This window comes from Molothrus ater, chromosome 8 (assembly GCF_012460135.2).
Source record: "Molothrus ater isolate BHLD 08-10-18 breed brown headed cowbird chromosome 8, BPBGC_Mater_1.1, whole genome shotgun sequence".
Classification (NCBI taxonomy): domain Eukaryota; kingdom Metazoa; phylum Chordata; class Aves; order Passeriformes; family Icteridae; genus Molothrus; species Molothrus ater.
This window is the reverse complement of record NC_050485.2, coordinates 29,318,497-29,329,048: the sequence shown is the minus strand read 5'-3', so window position 1 is coordinate 29,329,048 and position 10,552 is coordinate 29,318,497. Positions and strand designations below refer to the sequence as shown.

Genomic DNA, 10,552 nt, shown 5'->3' with positions numbered 1-10,552 from the left:
AATGACTTTAGGCTGAAGAAGGGTGAGTTTAGGTCAGGTATTCAGGTGAATTTTTGTACTCTGAGGGTAGTTAGGCACTGAAACAGACTGCGGATACTCCATCCATGGAAGTGTTCAAGACCAGGCTGGATGTGGCTTTGAGCAACCTGGTCTAGTGGAAGGTGTCCCTCCCTATGGCAGGGAAGTCACAAGCAGACCACCTATAAGGTCCTTTTCAACCCAAACCATTCTACGATTCTATGAAGAGATGCACCTCGGCAAAAAACCATCTCTTTTCTCAGAACCCTGTTGCGAAGTGACTCCCAAAACCCCAAATATCTGCCACCAGTGCCCTCTGCCCTGTCACAGGGACATGGAACAGGAGGAGCAGGACCCACCCAGCCCTGCTCCTGCCCCGCACCTCCGCCTCCAGCAGCAGCAGCTGCCCGGCAAAGGGCGGCAGTGCGAGGCACGCTGCAGTGGCATTTCCCAGAACAGCCTCTTACCCTCAGGCAACTGGCAGTTCATGGACTGCCTGAGCCGAAGACATTTCTGTGACAAGGAAATAATTTCCAAGCCCTTGAAAGAAACGGGAGTTCATCGAGGGGCGGCAAACATGTGCGGGATGCCCGTCATCCACCTTCAGCAGCGTTTCCCAGGAGAAAGGCTGGAATTGGCCAAGGGAGCAGGAGAAGGAGGGAGGAGGGATGGAGGGGCTCGGGCCCGGCCGCCTGTTCCGCCGCGCTGCCGCCAGAGAGAGCTCGAAGCCCGCGGGCCGAGCGAGCAGCGCCGGGAGCCGGGCAGCTCCGAAGGGCCTGGGACAGGAGGGCCTGGGGACACCCGGCAGCTCCGAAGGGTCTGTGAGAGGCCAGGAGGGCCCGGGGACACCCGGCAGCTCCGAAGGGTCGGGGACAGGAGGGCCTGGGGACACCCGGCAGCTCCGAAGGGTCTGGGACAGGAGGGCCTGGGGACACCCGGCAGCTCCGAAGGGCCTGTGAGAGGCCAGGAGGGCCCGGGGACACCCGGCAGCTCCGAAGGGTCGGGGACAGGAGGGCCTGGGGACACCCGGCAGCTCCGAAGGGTCTGGGACAGGAGGGCCCGGGGACACCCGGCAGCTCCGAAGGGTCGGGGACAGGAGGGCCCGGGGACACCCGGCAGCTCCGAAGGGTCTGGGACAGGAGGGCCCGGGGACACCCGGCAGCTCCGAAGGGTCGGGGACAGGAGGGCCCGGGGACACCCGGCAGCTCCGGCAGCTCCGAAGGGTCTGGGACAGGAGGGCCCAGGGACACCCAGTGCCTCTGGCAGCTCCAAAGGGTCTGGGGCAGCCTCCAGGAGCACCCAGGGACACCCAGCGCCTCCGGCAGCTCCAAAGGGTCTGGGACAGTGGCCTCCAGGAGCACCCAGGGACACCCAGCACCTCCGGCAGCCTGCTCAGCCTCCGCAGCATGCCATGGCCGTGGTCCAAACTCATTTGGAAAACAAGTCAGGAAATGTAAAGAGTGGTGAGGAGGGATTCTCTGCAAGAGCATGGAGTGAAAGGATGAGGCAGAATGGCTCCAAACTGAAAGAGAGCAGGTTTGGCTTAAATATTTGGGGGGAAATTGCTGCTGTGTGGGTGGTGATGCACCACAATGGGTTTCCCAGGAAAGTTGTGGATGCCCCATCCCAGGAAGAGTTCAAGGATGGAGCTCTGAGCAGCCTGGTGTAGTGAAGGATGTCCCTGTCCATGGCAGGGTTTTGGAACTTGCTGGTCTTTTAGGTCCCTTCCAACCCCAGGCCATTTTATGATTTTAAGATTCTATGTGTCAGCGCACTCTTACAAACATGCTGGTGAATTCTTGACACCAAATACACACAAACATAACCATAATCACTTGTGACCTCCCTTACACACTGTTTTATGGATTACCACTGAAAGATCTGTCAGTGCTGGGTCAGTTGACCAGATGGATGTTCTTCAGTCCATTTCCAGCTGCTGCAAACTGAAACAAGAGGACAGGCAGCTGCCTGGGGATTGTGAGATACATCGGAGATACTGTGCCATTTGTGTCCTCACCATTGCTCTCCTGGGCACCCTGGCTCCTTTTCTTAGAACTCTTGTTTGCAGCACACCAAAGAGCAGCCCCTGGTTTTGCAGGCAATAGGAGGAGAGTGAAAAAGGAAATCTCCAGAGTTTTGGAAGTACAGCTATGGGGAATAGCCTGCAGCTATCCAGCTAGTTTAGGGAGTGTCATTTTAACCATAAAAACATGGAGTTTGTTATAACATTAACCCTCCCCTGAATCTCACATGGATCTCACTCACTCCTTCCTGATCTCTAAATTAGTACGAGATGAAAGGGGAACAGAGACATCATGAGAGCCTACAAGCTCTGCCTCCCTTGCCAAGCTCAAGAGCATCTCCTTTCTCATCCTCCTCACCAGATCTCCCCACTGTCACACAGGATGTTCCCCCAGGCTGCCTCCCTGTCACACAGAGCCCTGCACCGGTGCCAGTGGTAGAGAACTTCTCCTCTCATGCTGCTGTTCCAGTCTTGCCTGGGCACACAAGAGTGGAACCCTGGCCATCTGTGAGGGAAAAGTCTCAGCTCTGCACATACAATGATGATGAGCTTCAAGGAATCTGCATTACAAGGTCCCTAAATTGGAGCATGGCTCTCCCAAAAGATGTAGGAGAACTGGGGCAGTCCTTGCTGCCCCAGGACGCAGCAGCAAAACATACTCAGCTGGTTCCCTCCAACTCCCACAGCCAAAATGACAGCTCCTGGGCCTGCTTCAAAACTATCAATGTCCCAGGCAACACATCTGATTTCCTTCAGAAACACCCTCAGCAGGAAGCCGTGGCTCTTCTCATCAGCTGATTTTTGCACATCTTCAAGCCAGCCCAGCAGACTGAGGGCTCATACCAGCACCCAGGGATAATTTGGGTGTTCCTGACACACCTGAAGGGCTCAGAGCCCAACATTCATCCTCATGCTGTGTCTGGTTTAGTCACCTCTAGCTCACTGGATGTCCATAATCTTTCACCTTGAAGTCTCTTTAAACATTCCACAATGTCATTACTTTCTTGGCAAACATCAAGCCCTTACAAGAAGACAAATATTAGTCAGGGCATGTAAAGAAAGCAAGTAACAATTTTAAAATACACTAGAGAATATATATATCCTTTCTGACAAGGGTCTCAGTAGAGATTATCTGATCTCATCCTCTCAACTGAATTTTTGACTTAGGGTATCCTTCCAATCAACTTCTGGGCCAAATCTTTTTCTGATTATTCCTGCCCTATGGAAATGAAACCATGTAAAATAAAAGTTAATCATTCATGGTTTATTGTCACGTGGATGTAATATTTCATGAACTACTGTTGGATTTTGTCATGAGTTTTAAAACAGGATTCTCAACCTAATGGGAAAATATATATGTTATTGTGGTAAAAACTGTGGAGGAGAAAAACTTTTTTTAAGTAACACTTTCCTTTCTGCAGTCCCTTCTCTTGCCCAGGGATCAGAGCTGCTTGGACTCCCTTTCCCTTGAGCCACTGTTTCATTCACATTTCATTCAGCAGAGATCCCAGATGCACTCAGGAAACCACGGATGCCACAGATGGCAGCACCACAGCATCTCTCTTTGGAAGCAGTTCTGCCTTATGCCAGCTTGGCCAATGACTGGAAAGAAGTCCTACCTCAAGCCAGGTGGGTGATCACTTCTGATGCCTTCTTAGCAAGCAAAATGAGAGGGGAGGTCTCCTTTTAATGTCTGGGACTGAACACTGGCCTGAGCTGCAGCACTGAGCAGTCAGTCCCTGGCAGGAGCTTGGCCAGGGCTCTGCTTTGTGCCTGAGTCCTGCCAGAGGCTGTTTTGACACCAACACAGGCTGGGGATTGTCTCCATCCTGTCACACATGTGTTGAGTCTCTTGGATTAACCTTTGCTTAATTACACACCTCAGGCTAAATACTTCGAGTGTGATGCGAGGGGAATCTGGCTCACACAGGTCTTTTTTTGCCCCATTCATCAATTGTGCTGTGTCCCCTGGCCCATGTAGACTTCAGAAGGAAATGCAAAGACTGAATCTGAAAGTCATCAATGCACCTGATGGGATTGCCTGAAACATATTTTTCAGCCTTAAAGCTTTTCCAAAAGTCCATAAAATATAGCATTTTCTGTGTATTTTTTCTAATAACCATTCTAATTTGCCATCCCACTTGTGCAGATTGCACTGGGGCAAGAGGTGTTCTGATTATTTCCTTTGTTTATGGTATTAGACTTAAACTATTGTTGATCTTATTGTTCTTATTTGTAACATGTTCACCTCACTAGGACAGTAATTGTGTCAAGCAAGTTGGAGTCCAATCTGCAGAGCTGAATATTCAGAACTGCAAAAGAAAGGCTCCAATTTTTCAAGCAGCGGGCATATTACTCCTCCATTTGGATTATTAAATTCTAATTATAGCCTGTTGATCCAGTTACAATGTTGTTTGTAAATCTAAATACAGTTCTCTAAAGCCTGCATTTTATTTCTTAACCTGTTGATGCTTAGCAAAAAACACTGGTGTGCCTAACGGAGCAGGTGGAGCTTAGCTTGCTTCTGATCAAGCTCTTTTTTCCTCACTGTATTTCTTTGGATAAGTTTAGGAATGAATGCTTAACATCAGGAAGAGCCATGACCAAAGCCTGCAATGCCTTGGTACCTGTGGACTCAGCAGGGCTGGGGTCAGAATGAAATCTTCTGTTAAGTAACATTGGAAAAGATTCCCAAGTGTTTTGGGAGGGGAAAGGCTGTTGGGTTTTGTTTCTCTGCTCTTTGGGAAGTTGCCCTAGGTCTTCTGGGAATGGCACCTTAACCATTCCCTCTTACACAGACAATTCTTTTAGTTCCTTTTCTTCTTTTCATGCAATGTTTTCTGCCCTTCCAAGCCCTTTTCTTTCCTCTGTCTGAATGTTAAATGCAAGGAAAGTAGAGAAGCCCAAGCCCAAACCCGCAATGTTTCCCAGGAACTGCTGCATTTTGTGTGGTTGAAAAGACTCCACAGCTCTGAGCTGTGAGTGTACCTGCAGCATCCTCCCTCACCTCTAAGAGAAGAGAAGTTTTGAGTAAGAAACTACCATCATGGGTGTTTGCCTGAGTCCATAAACCATACTTCCATCACAACCTTATTTTTCCTTCCAAGTCTTCTTTTAAGCTCTAGCTCCCTTGCGTGCTCACGAGCACCCAGCACGGGCTTCTAGCCAAGCTTGTCCCTGACCTGGCCACAGTCAGGCTGGGCATGGAAATCACCAGGTGCACACCCAGGATTGCCACTAAGTCTTGGAGAGCTCCTCCCTGAGCCAGACACAGCTCCAGGCAGTGAAGCATCATCATTTCACAGCAGTGGGAAGGGCTAGGAAGGGGTTGTGGATGTTTTGACAGGTGGTGTTGGGGAATTAACCCAATTTCTCCTTTCATCCTTGTCACTCAGAATCCCCTGGGGGAGGAAGGGAGGGAGCTGCCCTTCCTGAAGGGAAGATCTCCTGGAGATTTTCTGCTGAGGTCTCTGCCCATGAGCACTTTGAAGGAATTTGGGATACAGACATCCAAACAATGGACAGCTCCAGCAGGTACCAGCCACTCTTCCCATTGATCCTTTCCATGGGTCCCACAGGGAAAGTCACTGGGGTACAGGTGGTGGGGGTGGAAGGTAAAGCCTGTTTCCTCTCCTTGAAACAGCATCTGAGCTTACAGTCTTGGCCTGGGCAAGTGAGGAGCAAGGAGTAAAAGGTTTGAAAGACATGACAACATTCCAGCAACTGGGATGGGGATGGAATGGGGGTTGGTGTCACACACACACACATTTCCATGCTGAGATGGGCAAGGCAGGGTGGTGCTCACTGCTGGGAGGAAAAGTGCTGTTTGCTTGAAAACAGCATCCCCCCCAGATGGGTCAGCTAAGAGGGCACAGTCTTCAAGGCATGGGAAAGGCCTGCCTGTGGCTCTGCTTGCATCTCTGTGTCCCCCTGGGTGGAGACAAGAGGGTTCCATCTCCTCCAAGCTGTCACTGAACCTTGACAGTGCTCCCATGAAGGTGTGAAGGAAACTTTTCACTTCTCAGATGGTTGTGACCAATGGGAACAAAATTATTGAGCCCAGGAGCTCTGCCAGGGAAAAGACAAGGGGGCTGCTTCTGCTACAAGGAATGAGGCAGCAAATCTACTTCCCCAGTCAAGCAGAGTGCAGCATGGCACCCTCATTGCTGGGAGTGAAGGATGGCTGGGGCAAATGTTTTTCTTGACCTTCTGCTGGATCCCGTGGCTTCATTCCTTCTGGAACAGCCTACTTCCTCCACCCTTAGTGTGCATGCAATGGGAAGAAAGAGGCTTTTCCTGCATTTAGACATTCCCAGCAACCAGAGACCTGCAGAAGCTGACCTGAGAGGTGAGGGAAGGACTCACCCTGCCCAAAGGAGAGGCACTCGTGGCAGCCCCGGTAAAAACTCACTGCCGTGCCCGAGCAACAAGGTTTCTAAGGATCCCTGAAAGCCAGAGGGAAAGGATGCAACCCCCTGGGGTGTCGCGCTGCCTGTCACCCCCGGCGCTCCCCGCTGCCGCGGCTCTGGGCTGAAGGTGCTGCTCCGTCCCCAGCCCGCAGCATCCGCCACCGGGAGCGCCCAACGCCGCGGGCCAGCCGCGCTCGGGGGGACGTCGAGGGAGGCAGAGAGGGTGAGAGCAGGAGAAGCAACCAGAGCATCACCCCTGCCTGACGGGGGAACGGCGGCGTGGGAACGGAGAGGAGGAAGGCTCCGACTCCCCGGCATCCCCGCCGGGGGCCGCTGCCCGGTGTGAGCGCCCTCGGGCTGGGGCTGCCCGAGCCCGGCCAGCCACAGCTGGGGCAGGGACCCCTCTCCCTCCGGGCTCCGCCCCGGCTCCTGCCCGCTGTGCCCGCCGAGCTCGGCCCCGCACGCTTCGCTTTGGGTCCCACACTGAGTTTTCCAGCTCTGAGGACTGGGAGAGGGCGCAAGGGTGGCTTTGCTGCCTCGTGGCTTCGCGGTTTGTTGTAGCGGGGAGCGTCCGGGAGAGGCGCGGAGCTGCGGGCGGCTCTGGACGCACCGGCACCGGCTCCGGGGATGCTCCCGCCCCGCCGCACCCGCGGCCCGGCCCCGATGTGTGCCCGGCCGGGCCCGCAGATGCCAGGGATGGCTGTCCGCCCGAGGCTAGGGAGAAAATAAAGAAAATGAAGCGAAAACACCGCGCTGAGCCAGCCCTGGCTGCACCGGCGGCGGCGAGGGGAGCGGCAGGGATGGAGATGGAGCCGGGGCAGGTCCTGCGGGGCTGGGCTGGAGCCGGGGCAGGTCCTGCGGGGCTGGGCTGGGGCTGCCGGCTCGCAGGTCTCTCCTCGAAACCTCTGCCTGCCCGTGGAAGGAGCCACAAAGCTGCCTTTGCGGAGAGGCTGTTCTTAAGCCTCTATTGGGAGCGGAACTCTGTTTATTCTGGGTTTCCAAACCACCTGTAAAATAATAAAATAACAAAAAAAGGTGGGTGCAGCTCCGGTCTAAAATCCTGGGAACAAAAGGCCGCTTCCAGGCGTCAGGCGGTGCTGGGACCGGCCGGGCCAGGTGCCGGGGGAGCGCCCGGGCTGTGTGTCTGCAGTGTCCCTCGGCCCCATCGAACTCTTGAATTGGCACAAATAAATCATCGGCAGCGTCTGATGGCGAGATTCGGTTTGTTCTATATAAGGTTTCCTTCCTTTACACGAAAAATATTCTCTTATTCCGTTCGATTATCCTCCGCCACGCTCCCTGTGCTGCTGTGGTACCCAAAGACCGTCGACGACAGAGAAGAAAACAACTTTACGGAGAAAATGTGAGGGAAAAAAAAAAATCAGTATTTTTTGCTTTTCAGAAACCAGCACTGACACCGACTATGCGGAAAGAAAAAAAAATAAATAAAGCAAAAGCAAATCTTTCAAAACCGTGTCTCATTTGAGGTAAAATTCGACCAATCATTACAGGGAAAGATTTTAAAGCAACCGGCAAACTGCCAAAAGTTTTTAAAAATAAATAAAAATCCGTTTAACTGTTCAGTGATTCTAAACTGTTTAATATCGAATTGGGTTTTTAGGTGCGAGCAATACTTCCAAATAACAGACCGCCACCACCTAAACGGATTTTAGCTGTGCTCCCATGTGCATGTCACATTATCGAGAGAATAAAATGTGCCATGAAGGTTCGCAAATTTCCTTAAACTTGTATTCGATCAAGAAAAACTAATTAATTTCAGTTGTCAAAGAACACGTTAAAGCATCCTTCCTTGTTTTCTATATTTTCCCCTTTTCCTGCACCTTTCTCTTTCTTTCTTTCTTTCTTTCTTTCTTTCTTTCTTTCTTTCTTTCTTTCTTTCTTTCTTTCTTTCTTTCTTTCTTTCTTTCTTTCTTTCTTTCTTTCTTTCTTTCTTTCTTTCTTTCTTTCTTTCTTTCTTTCTTTCTTTCTTTCTTTCTTTCTTTCTTTCTTTCTTTCTTTCTTTCTTTCTCTCGTTCTCTTTCTGCACTTTCTTTCTTTTTCTTTCTCTCTCTTTTCTTTTCTTTTCCTCCTTCTCCTGTCATAAAAAACATGCTTTATACTCTTACTCTAAACGAGATAAAGGAAAAATTACGAACTCAACCTGACATTTATCTCTCCATTTCTAGTTTCCCCTCAGCTGAATAAGACGCAAGCCCACGGTTTTCCCAAGGTGCCGTGAGATAAATTCCTCACTGTGCTCGGTGGCTCCTGGCCGCGTTGCGGGCCAGCGAGGGAACCGGGGGCTGCGGGCGAGCCCGGCCGGGGAGAGGCAGGGAACTCATCCCAGTGTGTGCAGGGGACTCGCAGCCCTAATCCCGCTCCATCTTGGGAGGTGGCACGCACGAAAAAAAAAAAAGAGGGAAAAAGGGGTTTTGTTTTCCCATTGTGCCTACGTCCTGAATAGAAACCTCTGCGGCTTCCGCCCGCCCGGGAGCGGCTGGGCCGGGGGAGGCTGGCGGGGGAATGGCCCCGGTACCCCCGGCTGCCCGCAGGGAGCGGGGCTGCACAACCCCGGCGGCGGCCGCTGCCTCGGGCCGCGCTGGGCACCATCCCCTCCCTTCCCGAGGGCCGGGCCGGGCAGGGCAGGACACGCGTGGGGCGGCGGGCCCGGCGGGACGCGCGGGGAGCGCGGGGTGGGAGGAGCGCGCGTGGGCGGCGCCGGCCCGCGGGGCAGCCCCGTGGGGACGGACGGCGCGGCCGTGCCTGGTGTCCCACCGCCGTGCCCGGTGTCCCACCGCCGTGCCCGGTGTCCCACGGCCGTGCCCGGTGTCCCACCGCCGTGCCCGGTGTCCCACCGCTGTGCCCGGTGTCCCACCGCCGTGCCCGGTGTCCCACCGCCGTGCCCGGTGTCCCACGGCCGTGCCCGGTGTCCCACGGCCGTGCCCGGTGTCCCACCGCCGTGCCCGGTGTCCCACCGCCGTGCCCGGTGTCCCACGGCCGTGCCCGGACGGCTCCCGGAACGCGCCTTCCCCGGGTCCGCGTGGGAGCGAGGGCAGGGCGGCCCCGGGGTGGGCATCGGTGCGGGCGGTCCCGCATCCCCCACGCACCGGCCCGGGGGTGGGCGAGCGGGGCCGCTGTGGCTGCGGCCGGGCTCGGCTCCCTCTGTGCTCCGCGGGGCCCGGAGCCGGCGGAGGCACCGCAGCGGCTGCGCCCCGGGGCTCCGGCCCCGCTCCCTCCGCCCGGGCGGGCAGGTGCAGCGGCCGGACCGGGCCCCGCCGCTCTCCCTTCGCCGGGGCTGCGTTCCCGGCCCGGCCGCCCCGCGGAGCCGGGAGCGGGGCGGGGAAGAGCCCGCGGGGCCGGCGGAGCTGCTGCCGGGCCGCAGAGGGACGGGGGCAGCTCCGCTCCCGCCCCGCTCTGGGATTTGGGATTTCCCTGTCCCGAGAGCAGCCGGGCTGCAGCGGCGTCAGGCCGGGCGGCGGCACCGCCGACACTGCAGAGCACGTTTTTGTTTGTTTCCACACAGCAATTTTTCCTTTTCGTTTTCCTTTCCTTTTTCTTTTTCGTTTTCTTTTTCTTTCTTTTTCTTTCTTTTTCTTATTCTTTACCTTTCTCATTTCCTTTTTATTTTCCTCCTTCTTCCGTCTTTCTGGTTCTTTTCTTTCTCCTTTTTCCCCTTTCCCTTTCTCCATTTTTCTTTTTCTGTTTCTGTTTTTCTTTTTCGTTCCCTTCTTCCATTGCCCTTTTCTTCTCCATTTCCTTTCTCTTTTCCGTTTCCCTTTTCTTTCTTCCGTAGTGCCAATTCAGCACAGTTTAAAACAAAGCTATAAACACCAAGCATCGAACGCCACTTTCCCAGTGAAGAAGTCCCTTAAAGCGTCCCCTTCCTCCGGCTGGCGCCCGATGCAGCGGGATTCGGGGAGAGGAAGAGCCGTTCCTGCCGCGCAGGGCAGGGAGCACCACAAGGAGGGGGCAGGTAAACTGGCAGGTACTTGAGAGTATTGCCTTAACAAGAGAAGTTGTTTGAAAGCACTAACTCTGCCCATCATCCCAAGGCTGTTAGTCATTTTAATTTACACCCGTAATCTATTTAACACGCAAATCT

At 54.0% G+C, this 10,552-nt stretch overlaps 1 long non-coding RNA gene across 1 annotated transcript; it reads right to left on the bottom strand.

The window, feature by feature from the left end:
• Positions 1-7,388: 7,388 nt before the first annotated feature.
• On the bottom strand, positions 7,389-10,386 carry LOC129046744 (uncharacterized). Its single transcript, XR_008508507.1, has 2 exons — positions 10,056-10,386; positions 7,389-7,798 (listed from the first exon to the last, which is right to left on the bottom strand). It is a non-coding gene; the product is annotated as an uncharacterized LOC129046744 (long non-coding RNA).
• Between the last annotated feature and the right edge of the window lie 166 nt (positions 10,387-10,552).